Source organism: Bos indicus, chromosome 5 (assembly GCF_029378745.1).
Source record: "Bos indicus isolate NIAB-ARS_2022 breed Sahiwal x Tharparkar chromosome 5, NIAB-ARS_B.indTharparkar_mat_pri_1.0, whole genome shotgun sequence".
NCBI lineage: Eukaryota > Metazoa > Chordata > Mammalia > Artiodactyla > Bovidae > Bos > Bos indicus.
Window position 1 is genome coordinate 30,668,062 of NC_091764.1, and position 22,075 is coordinate 30,690,136.

A 22,075-nucleotide genomic window follows, 5' to 3' on the forward strand; every position below is an offset into this window, starting at 1 on the left:
AATGGCAGAAAGCGAAGAGAAACTAAAGAGCCTCTTGATGAAGGTGAAAGAGGAGAGTGAAAAAGTTGGCTTGAAACTCAACATTCAAAAAACTAAAAAAAAAAACAAAAACAAAAACTAAGATCACGGCATCCAGTCCCATCACTAAATGGCTAACAGATGGGGGAAAAGTGGAAGCAGTGACAGATTTTATTTTCTTGGGCTCCAAAATCACTGCAGACAGTGACTGCAGCCATGAAATTAAAAGACACTTGTTCCTTGGAAGAAAAGTTATGACCAAACTAGACAGCATATTAAAAAGCAAAGATATCAATTTGCCGACAAAAGTCCATATCGTCAAAGCTATGGTTTTTCCAGGAGTCATGTATAGATGTGAGAATTGGACCATAGAGAAGGCTGCGCACTGAAGAATTGATGCTTTTGAATTATGGTGTTGGAGAAGACTCTTGAATCCCTTGGACAGCAAGGACATCAAGCCAGTCAATCCTAAAGGAAATTAAACCTGAATATTCATTGGAAGGACTGATGCTGAAGCTGAAGCTCCAATACTTTGGGTACCTGATGTGAAGAGCCAACTCAGTGGAAAAAGAGCCTGATGCTAGGAAAGACGGAAGGCAAAAAGATAAGAGGGTGGCAGAGGATGAAATGGTTAGATTACATCACCAACTCAATGGATACGAATTTGAGCAAATTCTGGGACAGTGAAGGACAGGGGAGCCTGGCATGCTGCAGTCCACAGGGTCACTAAGAGTCTGACACAACTTAGCAGCTGAACAACATTATATCCCATTCACTTTTGCCCACTCAAGGATTTTACTCTAGTGATTCTCTTTTCTGTCTTCTGCATCAATTTCCCACCTCTAGTCTATGTTTTCTTTTAGCATTAAGACCTGCTCCTCCATCTCCAAAACCTCTCTCGATTTCACTTCTGCCTGTGGCTATTATCCCATTTTCTCCTTATCATCATAGCAAAAAATTATGTACCAACAATACCTCGTTTCCACCCCTTATTCCTTGAACCCACTGGAATCACCCTTTAACCCTCATCACTTCTCAAAAGGTCACCCATGACCCCAAGTTTACCAAATCTAATGGTCAGTTCCCAGTTATTTTAATTAAAATATCAGCATCATCTGACACTGTAAAACACTTCACTTAACACTTTCTTCATTTAGTTTTTTTTCTGGTTTTCTTCCTGGCTGTAATTTCTCAGTTGCTATTGTTGTTTCCTTCTTGGTTCCTAAACTCTTTCAACAATTCATTATTATTATTAGCTGCACCACATGGCATGTGGAACCTTAGTACCCTGACAAGGTAGCAAACCTGTGCCCCCTGCAGTGGAAGTGTGGCGTCTTAACCACTGGATCATCAAGAAAGTCCCTCCTAAACTCCTAATGTCAAGGGTTCAAGGTCTCCTTTCATTTCTATGTACTCATCTAGTCTTGCTATGAGGGAGGTTCGTGACATTATATAGGAGGCAGTGATTAAGGCCATCCCCAAGAAAAGGAAATGCAAAAAGGCAAAATGGCTGTCTGAGGAGGCCTTACAAAGAGCTGAGAAAAGAAGAGAAGCAAAAGGCAAAGGAGAAAAGGAAAAATATACCCATCTGAATGCAAAAAATAGCAAGGAGATATAAGAAAGCCTTCCTCAGTGATCAATGCAAAGAAATAGAGGAAAACAACAGAATGGGAAAGACTAGAGATCTCTTCAAGAAAATTAGAGATACCACGGGAACATTTCATGCAAAGATGGGCACAATAAAGGACAGAAATGGTATGGACCTAAATACCATTCTTCTCTTCTGGGACCTAAATCCCAGAAGAGAAGATATTAAGAGGTGGCAAGAGTACACAGAAGAATTATCCAAAAAAGATCTTCATGACCCAGATAACCACGATGGTGTGATCACTCACCTAGACCCAGACATCCTAGAATGCAAAGTCAAGTGGGCCTTAGGAAGCATCACTACAAACAAAGCTAGTGCAGGTGATGGAATTCCAGTTGAGCTATTTCAAATCCTGGAAGATGATGCTGTGAAAGTGCTGCACTCAATATGCCAGCAAATTTGGAAAACACAGCAGTGGCCACAAGACTGGAAAAGGTCAGTTTTCATTCCAATCCCAAAGAAGGGCAATACCAAAGAATGTTCAAACTACCACACAATTGCACTAATCTCACACACTAACAAAGTAATGCTCAAAGATTTCCAAGCCAAGCTTCAACAGTATGTGAACTGAGAAATTCCAGATGTTCAAGCTGGATTTAGAAAAGGTAGAGGAACCAGAGATCAAACTGCCAACATCTGCTGGATCATCAAAAAAGCGAGTTCCAGAAAAACATCTACTTCTGCTTTATTGACTATGTCAAAGCCTTTGACTGTGTGGATCAACAAACTGTGGAAGATTCTTCAAGAGATTGGAATACCAGACCACCTTACCTGCCTCTTGAGAAATCTGTATGCAGGTCAATAAGCAATAGTTATAACTGGACAAGGAAAAACAGACTGGTTCCAAATTGGGAAAGGAGTACGTCAAGGCTGTATATTGTTACCCTGTTTATTTAACTTCTATGTAGAGTACATCATGCAAAATGCCAGGCTGGATGAAGTACAAGCTGGAATCAAGATTGCTGAGAGAAATATCAATAACCTCATGTACACAGATGACACCACCCTTATGGCAGAAAGTGAAGAGGAACTGAAGAGTTCTTGATGAAAGTGAAAGAGGAGAGTGAAAAAGCTGGCTTAAAACTCAACATTCAAAAAACTAAGCTCATAGCATCTGGTCCCATTGCTTCATGGCAAATAGATGGGGAAACAATGGAAACAGTGACAGACTTTATTTTCTGTCTGTGATAAAATCACTGCAGATGGTGATTGCAGCCATGAAATTAAAGACGCTTGCTCCTTGGAAGAAAAGTTATGACCAACCTAGACAGCATATTAAAAAGCAGAGACATTATTTTGCCAACAAAGGCCCATCTAGTCAAAGCTATGGTTTTTCCAGTAGTCATTTATGGATGTGAGAGTTGGACTATAAAGAAAGCTGAGTGCTGAAGAATTGATGCTTTTGAACTATGGTGTTGGAGAAGACTCTTGAGAGTCGCTGGACTGCAAGGAGATCAAGCCAGTCAATCCTGAAGGAAATCAGTCCTGAATATTCTCTGTAAAGACTGATGCTGAAGCTGAAACTCCAATACTTTGGCCACCTGATGCGAAGAACTGACTCATTGGAAAAGACCCTGATGCTGGGAAAGATTGAAGGCAGGAGGTGAAGGGGACAACAGAGGCTGAGATGGTTGGATGGCATCACCGACTTGATGGATATGAGTTTGAGCAAGCTCTGGGAGTTGGTGATGGACAGGGAAGCCTGGCGTGCTGCAGTTCATGGGGTTGCAAAGAGTTGGACACGACTGAGTGACTGAACTGAACTGAACACCAATAGATACGTAAGTTGCCAACTTAGAATGCTTTCCAGAATTGCAGACCCGTGTATCCAACTGCCTGTTGGAATTCTCTGCTTAGATATCTAATAGATTCTTAAACCTAAATTCTTAATCTTCTGCCTAAACATGCTCCTCCCTTTCCCATCTCAATTAATTGCAATGTCATTTTTCCTGTCACCTGAGCCCAAAACTTTGGAGTCATCACTGACTCGTCTTTTACTATCACTCCCATCAGTATGTCAGCAAATCCCATTAGATCTACCTTGAAATATATCTACTGTATTTCCACTTTTCATTGTCTCCACTATAGCCACTCTGAACCAGCGCCATTTTTGTGTTAAATAAATATTTTTAGTGTACCATTTAAATCTTATGTAGGTTTACCATATATTTTAAAATTATTTTCTTAATGGTTACTATACAGATTATAAAATACATCTTAACTCACTACTATCTATTGCAGATTAATCCTAACTTAATTTCAGGAAAATATAGAAACTTTGGTCCAATATAACTCTACCCACACTTTCCTTTGGGCTATAATATATATTAATATCTCAAATATATATTCATATTAACACTTAATATTATTTATCATATAGTTATATCTATGCTGCTGCTGCTAAGTCGCTTCAGTCGTGTCCGACTCTGTGCGACCCCATAGACGGCAGCCCACCAGGCTCCCCGTCCCTGGGATTCTCCAGGCAAGAACACTGGAGTGGGTTGCCACTTCCTTCTCCAATGCATGAAAGTGAAAAGTGAAAGTGAAGTCGCTCAGTCCTATCCGACTCCTAGCGACCCCATGGACTGCCGCCTACCAGGCCCCTCCGTCCATGGGATTTTCCAGGCAAGAGTACTGGAGTGTGTTGCCATTGCCTTCTCCCTAGTTATATCTATACTACTCAATATATTATTAGGTATTTTATTATTTCACATTATGACTCATCAATATAGTGTTATAATTATTGCTTCATACAATTTCATATTTTTAAAAGACGTTTTGTGAAGAAACAAGAAATATATATTTATATTGTCTTTTTTTATTCAAGTATAATTGATTTACAATGTTGAGTTAGTGTCAGGGGGACAGCAAACTGATTCATAAATATACATATATACTCCTTTTCAGATTCCTTTCCCTTATAGGATATTATAAAATATTGAGTACAGAGCTATAGCACTATATAATCCTTTATATTAACCCATTTCCAGTGCTCTTTATTTCTTCTTTTTAAAAACTTTTACTTATTCATTTCTTCCTTTGGATTTGGGTTATTAATATCATCTGATATCCTTTCCTGTCAGCCTGAAGAACTCCTTTTAGCATTTCTTGAGGGCAGTTTCCTCAAAATTGTTTATCTGGGTATCTCTTAATTTCTCTTTCATTTTTGAAGGAAGGTTTGTGGGATATAAAATTCTTGGTTGAAAAAAAATTCTTGGTAGATAGTTTTGTCTTTCACACTTTGAATATTCCATTCCACTGCCTCCTAGCCTTCATTGTTTCAGATGAGAAATTAGTAATTACACTGATGTTCCATTGTGCATGATGGTGGTTTTCTTTTGATGCCTTAAAGACTTTTTGTTGTGTGTTTTTAACAGTTTGCATGCTGTGTTTAGGTGCGGATCTCTGTAGTTATCCTAGTTGGGTTGGTTGAGCTACATGCATGTGTAGATTAATGTTTTCAATCAAATTTGCCAAGTTTTCAGACATTATTTTTTCAAGTATTTTTTTCTAACCTTTTGTTTCCTCTTCCATTACACGTATGTTGGTCTGTTGCCCCACCAGTCTCTGAGGCTCTGGTCACTTTTGTTCCATTCTCATTCTTTCTGTTCTTCAGTACATAATTTCTATTGCTCTCTCTTCAAATTCACTGCTTCTTTTTCTCTGCTATCTTGAATCTGCTTTTCAGCCCTTCTAGTGAATTTTTCAAGTATTATTTCTACATTTTTAATCATTAAAAATTTTTTAAATAATGTGTTTTCTTATTGAGTATCTTCATTTATTAATATTACTGTCCTACTTTCTTTCGATTCTTTAAACACAATTTCTTTTAGTTCTTTGAACATAACTGCTTTGATATCTTTGCCTGCTAAATCCAACTTCTTGGGACACTGAAAGACAGTTTCTACTGATTTTTGCTTTTCCTCAGAACAGGTCATACTTTCCTATCTCCGCATATTTTATTTGAAAGCTAGATTTTTAAATACTGTATTGTAGCAACTCTGGATTCCAATTTTTCTCCCTCCAGGCTATCTTCTGCATTTGTGTGTTTAGCAAGTTGCTTTAGTTAAATCAATTAAATCTGTCCCCTTTGAAGGGTATGGCTACTGATATCCTGCTCAGTTTATTTTCTCTTGTTTTTACTTTTTAAGTCTGGCTTCCTAGGGGTCATTCCTGTGTCTAAGTAGCCTAGTGGTTAGCTAGTGTTCAGACAGAAATTGGTTCTGTCCTCTGGTAATGGGTGTGTGGGCAGGGGAGCACATTTAAAGTTCAGGCTGTTTTCAATCCTATTTGAGTTTTTACTTTTACTTTCCACTGGGCCCTTTCATAGCTCCTCCATGTACAAATCCTCGCGGTCAGCCAGGAGTATGCGGCTATCTTAGGCCCTCTGTTCTCAGCTGCAAATATACACACTTCAGCCAGGAATACTCTTCCCCCAACAACTAGAACCTTGCGTTAGTAGAACCATTGGTCCTTTCCTGCTCCCTATTAAGTGAGCCCTCTGACTCGGGCAGCCAAGCTGCCAGTCCTCACAGTATCCCCACCTCTGGCAAAATCTCCATGGTGACAAGGCTGGCAGCAGGGCTGGAAAACGGGAGCATCCTCAAGCAAGCGTGTCACAGATTCCCACTGTTATTACTACATTTCAGCAATTGTTCAAACACAAACGCTTCTCACATTATTCTGTGCCTTTGGTCGATTTTCAGGGTGCTAAAATGGTTGTCCTCATCCATTTTTTCCAGCTTAGTAGTTGCTTTTTGGGAGAGTTGATTTGCCCACCGCCTCACTCTACCACACCTAGAAGTCCCACCATCCTCAATAAATATTTGAATAATGAGTGACTAAACCCTGTCTTGGAGAAGGAAACGGCAACCCACTCCAGTGTTCTTGCCTGGAGAATCCCAGGGACAGGGGAGCCTGGTGGGCTGCCGTCTATGGGGTTGCACAGAGTCAGACACGACTGAAGTGACTTAGCAGCAGCAGCAGCAAACCCTGTGTTATCTGTCTTCTACTCTACCACACTACTGAGATTCTCCCATCAAAAATTATCAGTTGCCTCCCAGGCAGTCAAACAGGCTTTGAGTAAAACAGACATCAGGTGAATTCTAAGTCTGCCACTTAGCAATTATGTACTCGGGAAGTATATTTATCTTGCCCAAGTCTTGTTTTTTTTCTTCTGTTAAATGGCTAAAACAACGCCTATGGATACATAATAATGCACTTCAGGTACAGAGTTCTCGGGTAGGAAGGATAGGACTAGACAGGGATGGGATGGAATGAATCTACCTGGGAAACTAACCCAGGTTTCCATATTATTATTTTGCCTGTTTCTTAAAAGATCTCTCATCAGGGGTCGCTGCAAGTTTTGTGAATGTTTCTGTTGCTGGATTTACGGTTAAATGAAGCACGTAGCTGAAGGATGAACTTTCTGAGTTTTCACACTGTCCCAGATTTCTCTTTGCAGAACTTTAAACCTTAGGCCCTGGTTGGTTCATTGTGTTAAATCCATTATGAGAATGTTATTTAAAGCTGTACTATAATTACAACCTCCACTAATTATTCAATACTGTAGCAGCAAAGTATTATTTGTAAGAATTTGATTCTTTTCATATTTATATCCACTATATCTGGCATTCTAATCTGTAAAATGATGCAATAAAATCAATATCATTAAAAAAATAATACCTATGGTGTTACTGTGAGTAGGGAGGGGTAAGAGTAAGCATCTGGATGAATGTTTCAGGATTCTTTTCCAACAGTGTTTTTGTTTTTCAGGAAGTCTAAGCTTCCATTCAGATGGAGCCTGGGACTCTTTTGGATCTCTTTTATCACCCTCACACTTCAATAGAGACATAACTGGTGAGAATAACAAGGATAATACCATGAAAATCCTTTGAGAGTGCATCTATTATACACAACTATTAAGGTATCATTATGCCTTATGATGATGTTCTTTGGGAACTTTTAAAAATGGCTCTCTCTCTGGGAACTTCTGATCACAGTAGAATTTCTAAATATGGAGAAGCTACTGAAATTACTCCCCTAACTTCCTTTTTCCCTGGACATTTTAACCATTATGTTGATATCTTCTGAAAGACCAACACAATAGATAAACCCTTCTTAATCACAAACTCTCAGCTTTTAGGTATTTCTTCTAAGAACAGAAGAGCACGATTCCCGCCCCAATCAGAAATAAAACATAAATTTGGTGGTTCAAGATGGAGGAAAAGGAAAGACTAAATAGAATGCTTGGAATTTGAAATGAAAATAGCATGGCAAGGCTTCCCAAGTGGCTTCGTTGGCAAAGAATCTGCCTGCAATGCAGAAGACCCAGGTTCTATCCCTGGCTTGGGAAGATCCCCTGGAGACGGAAATGGTAACCCACTCCAGTATTCTTGCCTGGAGAATTCCATAAAAAGAGGAGCATGGCTGGTTACAGTCCATGGGATCGCAAAGAGTCGGACATGACTGTGCAACTGTCACTTTTTTCACTTTCTAAGAACAGAAAAGCATGGTCCCCCCAGTCAGAAATAAAACATCAATTTGGTGGTTAAAGACAGAGAAAAAGGAACGACTAAACAGAATGCTTGGAATTTGAAATGCAAATAGCAAGGCAAGACTATCACCATCTTAGGGCTTTACTGCAAATTCAGCTCTTTCTGTAGGAAATACATGTTTAAAAACAATAAAAAACAATTGCTCTTTCCACATTCTTTTATCTTTTAAAAATTATGTATTTATTATTTTTGGCCGAGTTGTGTCTTTGTTGCTGTGAGGGCTTTTCTCTAGTTGGGGAGAGCAGGGGCTACTCTAGCTGCGGTACTCAGGACTCCTGCTGTGGTGGCTTCTTTAGCTGCAGTGCATGGGCTCTGGGTGCGTGGGCTCAGTAGTTGCGACACACAGGCTTAGCTGCTCCGAGGCACGTGGAATCTTCCCAAGTCAGGGATCGAATCCATGTCTCTTGCATTAGCAGGTGGACTCTTTACCACTGGGCCACCAGAGAAGCCCCTCCACATTGTTTTAAAGTGATGCCTTTTTGTCCTCCCTTTGCTTAGCCAAGCACTCACTATTGTTACTTGCTTTTGTACCCGTCAGCCAGGCTGCCAGCTCTGAAGGAGGCAGTACCTCCATGTGTCTCCCTGGATGCCGGGCACTGCTCCTCGTTCTCAGATGCAGGCAATGACGGTGCTCATTTTCACTCCCTCACTTAGAAACCTTCAGTGACTCTTCACTGTCCCTAAAAGCAGTCCAAAGGCTTTTTTAAATTGCATGTGCCTACCGGTAGACTAATGTTTGCACATCCTCTGATACACACACACACATAATTTATTTTTAAATTATTTATACACTATTATACTTCTACTTTATATAAATCATAAACATCTATCAATATAGAGAGTTTAAGAGGATGACATTTAACAAGTAGAATTTGTAATATTTCCTTTCTGTACCTTTTATATACTCCACTCTGGAGACCACTGTTCTATAGGATAAAATCCAGGTTTTTTTAAAAACCATAGTCTTCAGGGACTTCCCCAGTGGTCCAGTGGTTAACAGCCTACACTCCCAATGCAGGGGGCCCAGCTTCCATCTATTCCTGGTAAGGCAATTAAGAGCCCACCCACATGCTGCAATTAAAGATCGGGCATGCTTCAAGGAAGATCCCACGTGCTGCAACTAAGACCCAGCACCCAGCCAAATAAATAATTAAAACAACAACAATGAAAACAGAAACACAGCTTTCAAGCTGGGATCTAGGTACCCTTAAGGTACACCCCATAGATGGTATAAGAGGCTCCATTTCCAGATTCTGAGCTACCAAATGTGTCCTCTCCTGGAAGTGATCTGTCAGGTGGACAGATCACGGCTGACATGGAGCTGACTTCTCTTTTCCAGCCTCCTCTTTGCAACTGTTCTAACCCTTCACAAGAGAAAGGCACTCCTCAGCCACCCTGAACTCTGATTTGTTACCAAAGGAAGGGATGATTTGAGAATGTACTATGCCCAAGGCAGAGTCTCTTGAGATCCCGGTAAGAAATGCCAAAAAGGGCAGAGCCTTATTTCATCCCCTGAACAGATTCCCAGCAACCCTCTGTGCCCTGGACAGTGACTGTCTTAGAATTAGAAGTCACAAGTGAGGTGCTGGAAGACCTTAAAGTAATATAGTGTTCTTAATTTAAAAACAGAGCTAGGAAATCACCAAAAATTACCAAAAAAAGTTTTTAAATGGAGGCTGCTGCTAAGTTGCTTCAGTCGTGTCCGACTCTGTGCAACCCCATAGACGGCGGCCCACCAGGCTCCCCCGTCCCTGGGATTCTCCAGGCAAGAACACTGGAGTGGGTTGCCATTTCCCTCTCCAATGCACGAAAGGGAAAAGTGAAAGTGAAGTTGCTCAATCGTGTCCGACTCTTCGGGACCCCATGGTCTGCAGCCTACCAGGCTCCTCCATCCATGGGATTTTCCAGGCAAGAGTACTGGAGTGGGGTGCCATAAATGGAGGCTAACTTTTCCTAATAGAAAATAAGCCTACTTAACTGCCTAGTTTGATCATGTAAATCGGTTTTGCCAACGTAGTGGTATTTTTCATAAGGGAAATGGGCTAGCTCTGTGACTCCTCCTTGCTGATGAAAATACATGTACAGTACTTATCTGATAGACAATATACCAGAAATGTCATCATTCGCAACTATTTCAACTTCTGATGACCACTGCCTTAAACAAACATTCACAATATTCGTAACCACCTCAGACTCTTTCCCACCTAATCTCCTCTTAGCCTTTGCCTTTAATTTAAAAATGGAGCTAGGGGCTTCAGGCTTTGGCCAAACCACACTCAGGCTTTGGCCATTCTTCCAAGTCTATACCTGTGTGTGTTCATGTTAGTCCCTCTATCAGAAATACCCTTCCTTGTCATCTCTGTATGCTGAACGCCTATCTAATTATCTGCTTGATCTGAAGCACTAATTAGGCATTAAGGATGCAAAATAAACATAATAATAGCCTTAACCCTGTCTTCACAGGATTTAAGAGTCTGTTATGGGAGACAGATAAGCAATGACAGTATGCTATGACAGAGTGATGACGGGGAACCACAAGGGGAGGGGAGCTCAGCAGGGGCACCCTCCCTTCACCCGGGGAAATCAAGGAAATCTTGGAGGAAGTAGCCAGAAAGACAAGACCCACTGATGAGCAGGCATTAGCCTGACATTTTGCAGGGAGGGAGGAGAAGACTGACTGGTGCTGAGAGAACAACAGTGAGTTGAACTGACGTTGTTAAGGCAAGTCCTCTGTGAAGTCGGGATTTTCATCACGAGAGACACACTTACCTAACCCTAAGGTCCAGACAGAAACTTCTACTAAGCTCAATCTGTTTCATGTCTTTGAACGAAGGATCACATTTCTCTCAAAAGCCCAATTTAGAATAGGCTGAAAGTCAAGGGAGAGGTCATCTCTAGAAAAAATTTCCCTTGTGTGTGTGTGTGTTTTTTTTTTTTTTTGCCAAACACAAAATATCTGAATCCCAAGCTCAACTGCTGGGGGAATGGGTAGACTTTTTATATTGGGTTCACCAGAAATAGTGCCCAAGGAATACTCTTGAGACATCTGTGAGGAAGGCCAGGGCAGGCTGTATATGTGGCTCTGTTCTGAGGGTGCAGGCACCCTCTAAACAAACAAGTTAATGAAAGAAGAAACACCATAGAAGAGAGAAATTCAGTTTCTAGGGACTGCTTTGTGTCCTGCAAAAGGAAGGGACCATGAGGGCTTAAACTGCCTGGGCCTCAGTGCTCCACCTCCACTGCCCTCCTGCACTGTTCCAAGCCAGAGACCGTGAAAGCACCTTCACCAAGAGATGCTCAATTCCATGGCATGTCACCACTCACTCTCCTGATGTGTTATAAGTTGTTTATTTCTATGAAAGACTCTCCTCAACAAATGCCGTAGTAGAAGCGAGGTCTAATAGATGCGGCATCAGCCATTAAATAATTCCTCTACTGGTAACAATTTGACACCCAATAACTCTTTGCTCATTCAAAATAGAATATATACTGAATCTTCTCTGATACAGTCCTTTCTTACATCATCACAGTGGACTGTCAGTTTATTTCTCTTCCTGATTTCCTAGTTTATTTTCTTCCAGCATCCACTTGGAGGGTTACCGTTTTCTCTGTGACACAATTCACTATGGCAGTAGAATCAGGTAGGTCTCCTACATGAGGGCTTAGATATACAAGCACCAAAGGATGTCTCTATAAAACACTGACTGCATACGAAAGTGACATGACATGGACCCCAAGAACTACATCACCAGTTAGGTTCCAACAGGTTTATATTGTTGGTAAAGCTACTTCATCTTTTTCAGGAAACCCATTATGAGCTCATCCCAGAAAACAAAAACTCATTTTTGTTAGAATGTTATTATCAAGCTCTGGAGGGTGAGGACTATGTTTGATAACATTTTCCTATTATAAATGTTTCCTATCAGTGACACCATATTTCTCCAGATGGGTGAGCCAACTGTATTCCTGCTCTAAATCTTGCTTTCATCCAGTTCCCCAGGAGTTTTCTGATTGTGGCCTTTAGCAAAGTTCCCAGCAACGGTAAATTGAGGTTTGTTTTGGAGTCTGTATATAAATGTGTTTGCAAATAGGTTTAGATCCTGGTGTGGAAAAAGGCTGCAGTCTCCTAAATAGAAAAATCATCAAGTAAATCAGAACTGACTCAAGAGTTTGGAAAATGGTAGTGCGTCTTAGTGACCTTGTATCAAACCATGGCCAAGGCCACATTCCAACACATCCCCACTCCCAGATTAATTTAATTTCTGTCACCCTCTTCATCTTTTAAAATTCCTTCCATTCAGCAAAATCAGTTCCATTCAACAGAACAAATGCCTTGTGACTTCTGCACCTTATACCTCCTCATGTGCACTGATGGGAAATACGGTTTTAGTTTTCAGCGTTGCACCGGAGAATATGGCAGGGCTGGCGGCTGGGTAATGAAATGAATTAAGCCTCCTCTTCTCGGGAAGCCCCAGGTTTTCCTAACACCCATATACCATATGCCAGTTCATTTAGGCCGCAGGGCTCCTCAAAACTGAGGCCATTTTCTTGCAGGGTCAACTTGGTCTCTTTTTAGACAAGCGGACTGCATTTGAATGTTACCTTGGTGTCAGAGCCTTCTCTGGGCAAAGGGCTGGACGTTCACCTGCAACTCGTCTCCTCCTTCCCCGGCAAGCTCCTTGCAGCGTCGCGGCGCTTCCAGCAGATGGCGCCGCAGCTGAATTTTCGCGACCCGCTCTCTAAACCCGGAGAAGCGTCTGGAATAAACAGGAAGGGGAATTTGTTTTTTAAAGCATTCTGTTTCAATATATATTGCCTTCTTTGTTGAGTCATAAGCTTTTTTAATTTGACTTAAATTGAAATGCATTTGAGATGTTAAAAAAAAAAAATCAGCGATGACGCAATCCCAAATACGGGGTTGGGGCGGGGGGTTGTTTTGTTAAGAATCTCCACTCTCACAAATGATTCCGGAAGGAAGTTCTCAAGTAGCATAAACTGTCACAAGAGCACAGTGGTTCAGAAACGCTAGCAGTGTGTGCTAGGTAAAGAAAGGCAGCTTCAAAAAGACCAACAAGGAGTGGCAGGGGAGAGCCTCGCTGGGCCGCAGCGGAAGTGACCTTAGAGGCGGGCGGGGCGGTGGCCGTGAAAAACAGCGCCGCCTGCTGGTCGAAAGAGAAAAAGCTCGGATCTTCCCAGAGGCTGCAGCATGGCTCCCTGGACAGTTACTCCCCACAGACATTTACAGTCAAGATGCTGCACGTTATGCCCCTTCCCCAACAAAACTGAAAGTAATGGGCACAACCAGATAAGTCTTTCTGTAGAGAAGAGAAATCTTAGAGGCCCGTTGTGGTTTGGGAATACAGTGTTTCAAATACCTTCACTGTTGTTAACACTTCCTAAAGCTAAAAATGGTGGATTTTATTATTATGATATAATTGTTAAAGCAATCCATAAAGGAGAGTGAAAAATAGAATCCTATAAGGGCTCTCTTTCATTTATCCCACCCTGCTTTATTTACAAAATTAAAAAAAAAAGGTGATCAGAAGCAAATTGGGAAAAAACGGGCAGAAGGTTGAATTTCAAGGTGATTGTGCTTATCATTTCTCATTATGGCCCCTCATTTTTATTCCAGGGTTGTTGCAGTTTCATTTCTAGAGTCCCTCCTCCTCTCCCCACTTCCTTTTTCTCTTCACTCATTTGACAGGAGCCTCCGCAGTCATCGGCCTAGAATACGTCATCGTCATCCACTGGGAGAGAAGTGTGGTACCACCTTTCTCCCCCTATGGCTGAAGCCCGCGGAAAGAAGATGACGGTTGCGTCTCTGCTCCTGACCCAGCGCGATTGTTGGGAACTGTTAACTTGCAAGATGATGCCAAAGCGCAGCCTCCCTCCTTTTATGCTGTATAGAGTTTTAGGTTGCCCTTCATTAAGCTGATGCTTTCCCCTACAGAGCCCTGTCCTTCACGTTGCCCAAATGGTGTGCTAATAACCTTCTCCTCCCTTCTACTTGCAGAGATTCAGTGCATTAAGCCTAAGAGTTGTACATCCCCCTTTGTCTTCTTTTAAGGGAGTGAAGACCCATAGGTGGACAATTTTATTTAGATTAATCATGCTGTTTATCAGGTCGATGTTCTCTTGGCATGAAAATTTCCATCTCTCATCAAGGCATAGCTGCAGGCATTTATTATAGGCTCTGGTTCAAAGCAGGCCCTCTCTTTTGAGCAGTAGCACCAGAAATTAGGAACCTGACTGGAAGAGAAGCTTCGTGAGGGTCCAGAAGGAAAGCTGGGCCCCCAAGTCCTGTTTATGACTACTGTAGCCTTCACAATCTGGATCCAACCAAATGAACACTGAGAGCACAGTGTCTGGAGTACAAAGAAGAGTAATGGATATACAGTAACTTGACTGAGTCGGGGACAGGATCCAAGACATGCCTGACATTTGTTTATCTGCAGAGAAACAGGAGTAAAGGAGGAGCTGTCTCCCTCAGTGTTACTGTTACAGAAGTGTCCTTCGGGGCGAGGACACAGGAACAGGGCAGCTGATAACATTAATACTGTGCGGGCGAGCACACACCTCCCCATCCCCAGGACTGCTGAACCATGTGTTAGTAAACTAATCGGCAGGGACAGAGCTCTGAGCCTCTCCTGCCACAGTCCTCAGAGGGAGTCGGCTCAGACAAAGCAAAGTGGCTTTTCCGAGGGGGAGGGGTGCCTGCTTTCTCTTTGTTCTTCCTTGGAAAATAGGCTCTCTCTTAAGTCTCATAACCAGCTGCTTTCATCTCTCAGAGGAAGGCAAAAAGAAGTTAATTCCCAATAAAAATTTGGACAGCATATTTTTCAGAGCCCTGAACTCTGACTGTGAAATGCAGGGGCAAACTCATTACAATTCTAACATGCTGTAAGTTTTATTCTGGGTTTCTAGGCAAAAATTTCAAATAGGTGCCCCTCCTTATCAAATAAAAATATAATAAAAAGGTCATCTTCTGAAAGGGGTAATAGAGACAGTGCTTTGAATCCTTCTTAACCTAATAATAGATGTCATGCACTCTATTCTTAAGAATCTCTTCCTTACAGAGGTATGATTTAATGAGCATATTCCTTTGTCTGCTAAGAAATACGGGCTCTCTGAGAAGTCACACTTTTTTATACTACAAGTGATTTTTTTTTTCTCATAAGAATGATTTAATATAGCTCCTTTAAAGATAAAAACATTCAGTATTGTCTGCCCCTGACTTATGCGTGGAATTAAGAGAAAGGATGTTTGTTCTTGTACCAGGAATAGGCCTGCCACACCCCAGGCACTCGGAGCATCTGCTCCCTGGACTGATTCTTAAACCAAAGCTACACATGGCTTCTGTGCTTGACAGCTGAGGTGGCCTTTTCTATCCAGTTGGAATTTCTGTCTGGGCCTGCTTGAATGGGTTTGCCCACACAACAGAAAATGGGCTCTGTTGGTCAGAGGAAGCTTAATGGGCTGAGGACTAGGCTAATATTTTGGAAATGCTGTAGGTTCATTTCCTCCCAAAATAAAGTACCTTTGGTCCCTTCAAGTGGCATCCTCAGGCTCTTTAAGACAGTTCCAACTTTTGGGGATTTTATGTGCTCACTAAATATCAGGTATTTTGTCCAGAGTAACAGAATATCTGCACATTTGTATTCAATCCTGGGGCCCTGTGGAGAGCAGCTCTCTACCAGCTCCTGGGGAACCTCGCTCTTTCCAGCAGGTTAAAGAGGAAGTGAGAACAACCTCCAGCCAGGGAACCAGCCCAGTGTAAGTACGTGATCTGATGGCCCAAGTTCTACAGCTAAGCTTCTAAAATGATTCTGAAGCTAGACAAGAAACGAATGAGCAGGTGTTAAAGGATTATATATACCTTTGTAATTAACAGAAAAATTGGATAAAATAGCACTGGGCACGTATAGTCATAATACTACCCTGTGTTTAGGTTATTACCTGTTACCCAGAGAGTATATTACAGAACGCCTTTCATCTGACGGGTTCAAAGTTCTTTCCAGTGTTAACCTCATACATTAAGGCATTTCAATTTAACAACTAACAAGCACTTTGGGACAAGAGCCATGTCTTGCTTGCACTGCCTTTATGTTTTGCACAGTGTGTCCAGTGGGTTTTAGACAGTAGGTGCTCAGGGAATTATATATATATATATATATATATATATATATGTATGTAGGCTGTGCTTTAATCCTGAGATTAGGCCTGCCTTTTTTGTCACATCTGAAGAAAATGGATAGTGGTACTTAGTGGACAGAAAATGAAAGTGGGGATATTGCAGCTTCTCTGATAATGACCATAGCAGCTGACTTTGCTAGACCAGAAACTATAAATACGTCACACAAATTATCTCATTTAAACCTCACCACAACCCTACAGGCTCGGTTTATTATTATTGCTATCGTTATTTTACATATGGCAAGGCATTATTCAAGTCACACAACTAATTGAGAGTCACATCAGGGACTTGAATCTAGAGAGAGATCCAGCTCCAAGGTGCATGCTCTGAAGTACATTCCTGCTCCAGAATATCTAATAATGACACTTCTAGTTCCATTTACTACCGTCTTTGAGGGGTTGCCTCACAACATAATATCTGGAGTGGGAGGGAGAGAGGGAAGAAAGTAAGCAGACACAGTTCATAAGGTACACATTTCGGTTTGCGTGGTTTTGATGTTCTTTCCTGTATGTTATCTCATTTAATCCCCATAGCACTGTCAAGTATGCTACTACTGTCTCTTATATATCTCTGGATATATCTCAGGAATATATCTCTGGAGAACGGGCTAATTTTTTAAAAAGTAAATGCTAAACTGAGAGGCAACAAATCTGATAACACTGTCCTTGCCCTAAGCATCTCACCTCCGCTGAGAGTGTTGGTACGAGTTCTTCTTGTGTTTCTTTCCTCTCTTACTAACACTCCAGTGAGCCATAAAGCTTATGCTTGTCTCTACTTGTCCCATAAATGCAGATACAATTAAGTGTTGACTCACTATGGAATAAGCCATTTCAAAAGCTGAGGCAAGGTAGAGAGGAAACAGTAAAAGGAAATGCTATGTGATGTAACAAAAAGAATGAATTAGATTTAAATATGTGGCTAAGAAAAGATCTCCACAAGGCATAGTAAATTAAAAAAAGAAAGAAAGGCGAGCAAGCTGCAGAATTAAAAGTACAACAATGGTACCATTTATGTTTTAGATACGAAACAGTGTAATACGAATACACACACATCTATGCAAACACACACAGAAAACAATTGGTTACACCTCAAATTGATAATAGGTTTATCCGGAGAGAGGACTGGGTCCAGGCTGAGGTGCACAGTATTGGCAGACTTCTTTGTTATCTTTTTATTAAATAATTTATTCAAATAATGTGTATATAAGAGAAAAAAAAAAAGGACAGAAAAGAAACAAGTGATACTGTTAGAAAATGAAAGGTTAGCAACAAAAAGTAAATGATACAAATACACAAACTAACACCCACTGCCTCATTCGTGTCCATAAGAGACCAATAGATTAGAAGAGATTCCTCGTGCTGGCATTATCATGATCAATTGTATGGTTTTTTAAACGTAATGTTTCCTGACTCTACCAGAACTACAGGGCTGTGAAGTATACTAGGCTTGGAGCCAGATGACTGGGTCCAAGGCCTGACTGCATTTCTCTGTAACCTTGGGCTAATTTCTCAGGGCCCTAGTCTCCTTATCTATCAAGATAATAGTAACATACTTCAGAGGGTGCTTTGAGGAGTAAATGAAATAATGCTCAGGAAAGAACAACAAAATCATGCAGACTGATATTTATAAATGTGTTTGTGTTTTTCTTCCCATTCTCTCTCCTCCACTTCAGACAATGATTATTTTATGTACTTTTAGATGTCTGAATGCCCCACAATGAGGCAGAGTTAAATTAACAAACCATTAATCTTCAGATAACATTTGCTAATAATAGGCCTACATTACTTGAAGCTATAGTTATGCACATGTGTAGTTTTTAAGCTTAAATAACCTGTATTCATGTATTTATTTTAAGGAATATATCTGTTTGATTCCATCTATAAAATATGTTCTTTTCTTATAAAACCTACTTTTGGTACAAAAACTACAGTATCCAAACAGAGAGGCCATTTAAAGTATAAGCCAAAAATGCATTACACTTTTTTTTTTTTGCATCTTAAAATGTGCTTATTTGTGGTGCTACTAAAATTTCAGGCTGTTCTGAAATTTTAGTAGCCAATTATAAACCTTATAATAAAAAGGATTGCAAAAATAATATGAGAAATACTATCACCAATATAATTAAGCACAAAAGAGAAACATGAACACATTAATAAATATCAGTTGCCTACCACAGCAGCACGCCGCATGATCTAACTATTTTCAATTACAGCCTCACCTTTGAAACAGAGCCAGGTTCTCATCTGCTTTTGCTGGATGTGCCTATGTTCAAAGGCGTGGGGACCTGAAGATTTCTAGTGAAGTAAGTAAGAATCCAGTTTAAGTTGTTTTGCAGTTTGAGTTCAGAAGGGATTCATATTTAAAGGAACCAGTTCCAAGCAGACAAAGCACGCCTCCTCCCAAGCTCCTCCACACCACTAAACTGGGCTGTCATTTTAGAGGTGGGCGCTCATTGTTCACTTTCTTCTACTCTAATTAGACTTGACAGATTGCTCTTTCTAGCTAGACTGGCTATTGCCAAGAACAGAGAGGAAGAGATGAGGCCAACCTTGTCTTTATGCCCTTGGAATCAGCTCCCCACCCCCATTCCCAGTCCACAGACACAGAAAGGCATCCCTAGCCGCTCAAATCTGTTTTCCTTCTCCTCTAGCCTCCTTCTTACTTGGCCCCTGGCAGTCTCAGCACTACTGACTTTTCTTACTTTCAATACTGTGAGAGTCAAACCCTCATGGGTTGTGTGAGTGGAATAAGTGTACACTAACATTTAATTTATATCTTGACATTAATACTCTTTTTTTTTTCTCCTGCAGGCCTGGGGGAGGAAACAGACCAGCTTACTAAAGGGAAAGACACTGCAGTTCTACCCAGGAGCAGCAAATACTCAGTGCTTCATAAGACAGAGCTCTAGAAGGATTCAGGCCCTGGCACTGCATCCATGGTTCTGAAGCAAATCCCTCGCCCCCTGCCTTCAGTTTCCATTTCTGTAAAATGCCATCGATAATTCCTGAACCTTTATCATATCATGTTACACTGGTATTATATAAGAATTAGGTAATAAAATTTTAGGACTAGAAAGAATCTAAGAGATCATCTAGTCTAGTATCTTTCTTTGGAAGACTGAAAAACACAGGCTGAAAGGAGGAGGCGACAGGCGTAGTGTTATGAAATTAGTTCACAGGCTTTAAACACATGGTGCTGAACAATGGCTTGCTAATCAGCTTTGTCACTAACATGCCTTTTCCTGGTTTAGCCTATGCTTGATAAGAAGCTTTATTGGCCAGGAAAGCAACTTTCTTTCTCCAAGGAAGAAATTCCCCTCACCCAAGAGCTATGTTTTCAGAAATGCTTCCCTTTACTAAGAACCAACCCAATGCCAATGATCTTGTGCTAGAACCTGAGTCACCTGAGGCCACATGCCTCTCACAGTGGCCCAGGATGACACTCAGTAGGCTGAGGTCTGGGGCCCTGCTCTCAAATAAGAGCGGGCCTGTCTTTGACCTAAGCCTGGCTGTGCCTACAGCCTCAAGAACTGTGCGCAGTAGAGACTGTCAGGAATTTCTTCTTGGAACAAATCTAGTGTTTCTAGGTTGGAATGTAAATCCCTTCATTTATCATTCATTCACTTACAACCTTTTAATAAAAGCCCATGTTTTGCTAATCCCCTGAAAGCTGATAAGACTACTACAATGAGTAGGACCCAGCCTCAAGGAGCTTTAGAAAGAACCAGAAGTGTAAATTGCTTAGGTGCAGTGCAGCACGGTGGGAACCAGGATGGAAGGAGGAGATGGTCAACTTGCCTTGGTGGGGGTTTAAGGAATCAGAAAAATGTCATAGCAGAGGTAATACTTGAGCTGAGCTTTGGGAAATGAAGGTTATTTTCCAGGTGGAGTGAGGCAAGTGCATAGCATTCAGATAGACAGTGAGTCCGGTGCTTGGTGGTGGTGATGGGGGAGGGAGCAGGGCTTTTTTGGTCTGCTTAGTATGAGGAAGTATCGCACTAAGCTGGAAATTTAGGTAGAGATCAGTGACAACATTATATGACAAATGAAGAAGTTTAGATGTTATTGTGGCAGCTAATGGGGACCTTTGAAGAGTTTCAAATAGGGGAGTGCTGCTAAGTCGCTTCAGTCGTGTCTGACTCTGTGCGACCCCATAGACGGCAGCCCACCAGGCTCTGCTGTCCCTGGGATTCTCCAAGCAAGAACACTGGAGTGGGTTGCCATTTCCTTCTCCAATGCATGAAACTGAAAAGTGAAAGTGAAGTCACTTAGTCATGTCCGACTCTTTGCGACCCCATAGACTGCAGCCTACCAGGCTCCTCCACCCATGGGATTTTCCAGGCAAGAGTACTGGAGTGGGGTGCCATTGCCTTCTCCAAATAGGGGAGTAACATGATCCAAACTGCGGTTTTGAAAGATGGCTCTGATGGCAGCATAGAAGATAGAACGGGAAGAGGTAGGAAGAAGCAAGACCCAAGACAGAAAGACAATGCAAAAATTTAGTTGAGACAAGACAGCTAATTCAATCTCTTTAAAGAGCCAGGAGGGGGAATTCCCTGTGGTTCAATGGTTAGGACTCCATACTTCCCCTGTAAGGGACCCAGGTTCAATTCCTGGTACAGAGACTAAGATCCTGCAAACCACAAGGTGTGGTCAAAAAATTAATTTTAAAAAGATTTCAATGGGAAGGATGAAGGAAGGGGAACTGTTTTACTTTCCAAGAGGCTTCAACTACATGCAGTGTGTGGACCTTGTCTGGATCTTGATTCAAACAGGCCAGCTACAAACAGAACATCTGGAAGAAAAACACAGTATTAGATAATATTATAGAGAAGGCAATGGCACCCACTCCAGTACTCTTGCCTGGAAAATCCTATGGACAGAGGAGCCTGGTAGGCTGCAGTCTATGGGGTCACTAGGAATTAGACACGACTCAGTGACTTCACTTTCACTTTTCACTTTTATGCACTGGAGAAGGAAATGCAACCCACTCCAGTGTTCTTGCCTGGAGAATCCCAGAGATGGGGGAGCCTGGTGGGCTGCCGTCTATGGGGTCGCACAGAGTCGGACACGACTTAAGCGACTTAGCAGCAGCAGCAGCAGATAATATTAAGGCGTTTTTGTTAACTTGGTTAGGTGTGAAAATGCTACTGTGGTAGTACAATACAACAGCATACTGAAATGTTTATGAGTGACATGTCATGATGTCTGGATTTGCCCCAAAACATGGTAGAAATAATAGATGAAGTAGCTATGGCAGAAAGTTAATTATTATTCAGCTCAGATGATGGATATGTAAGGTTTTATTATACTCCATGTATATCTGAAAATCTTCAAAATAAAAAGCTAACATTTTGGTAAAGGATCATGAGATGCTAAGGCTTCCCAGGTGGCCCAGTGATAAAGAACCCACTTGCCAATGCAGATGTGGGTTCGATCTCTAGGTTGGGAAGATCCCCTGGAGAAGGAAATGGCAACCCACTCCAGTATTCTTGCCTGGAAAATCCCACGGACAGAGGAGGTTGGCAGGCTACCTACCATCCATGGGGGTCACAAAAGAGTGGGACACAATTTGGCAAATAAACAATGAGATGCTAAATTATAGCATAGCATTATAAAGGAATTATAATGAGAATGGAGAGGAGAGAGCTATGAGAAA

At 41.5% G+C, this 22,075-nt stretch overlaps 1 protein-coding gene across 1 annotated transcript in view; it reads right to left on the reverse strand.

The window, feature by feature from the left end:
* LOC109559140 (tubulin alpha-1C chain) overlaps window positions 1-12,973 on the reverse strand; it is a 43,579-nt gene extending 30,606 nt beyond the window's left edge. Inside the window, exon 1 of the mRNA XM_070789172.1 lies at window positions 12,826-12,973. The gene's annotated coding sequence lies outside the window, so the exon portion shown is untranslated. The remainder of the gene's footprint in view (window positions 1-12,825) is intronic.
* Window positions 12,974-22,075: the final 9,102 nt, after the last annotated feature.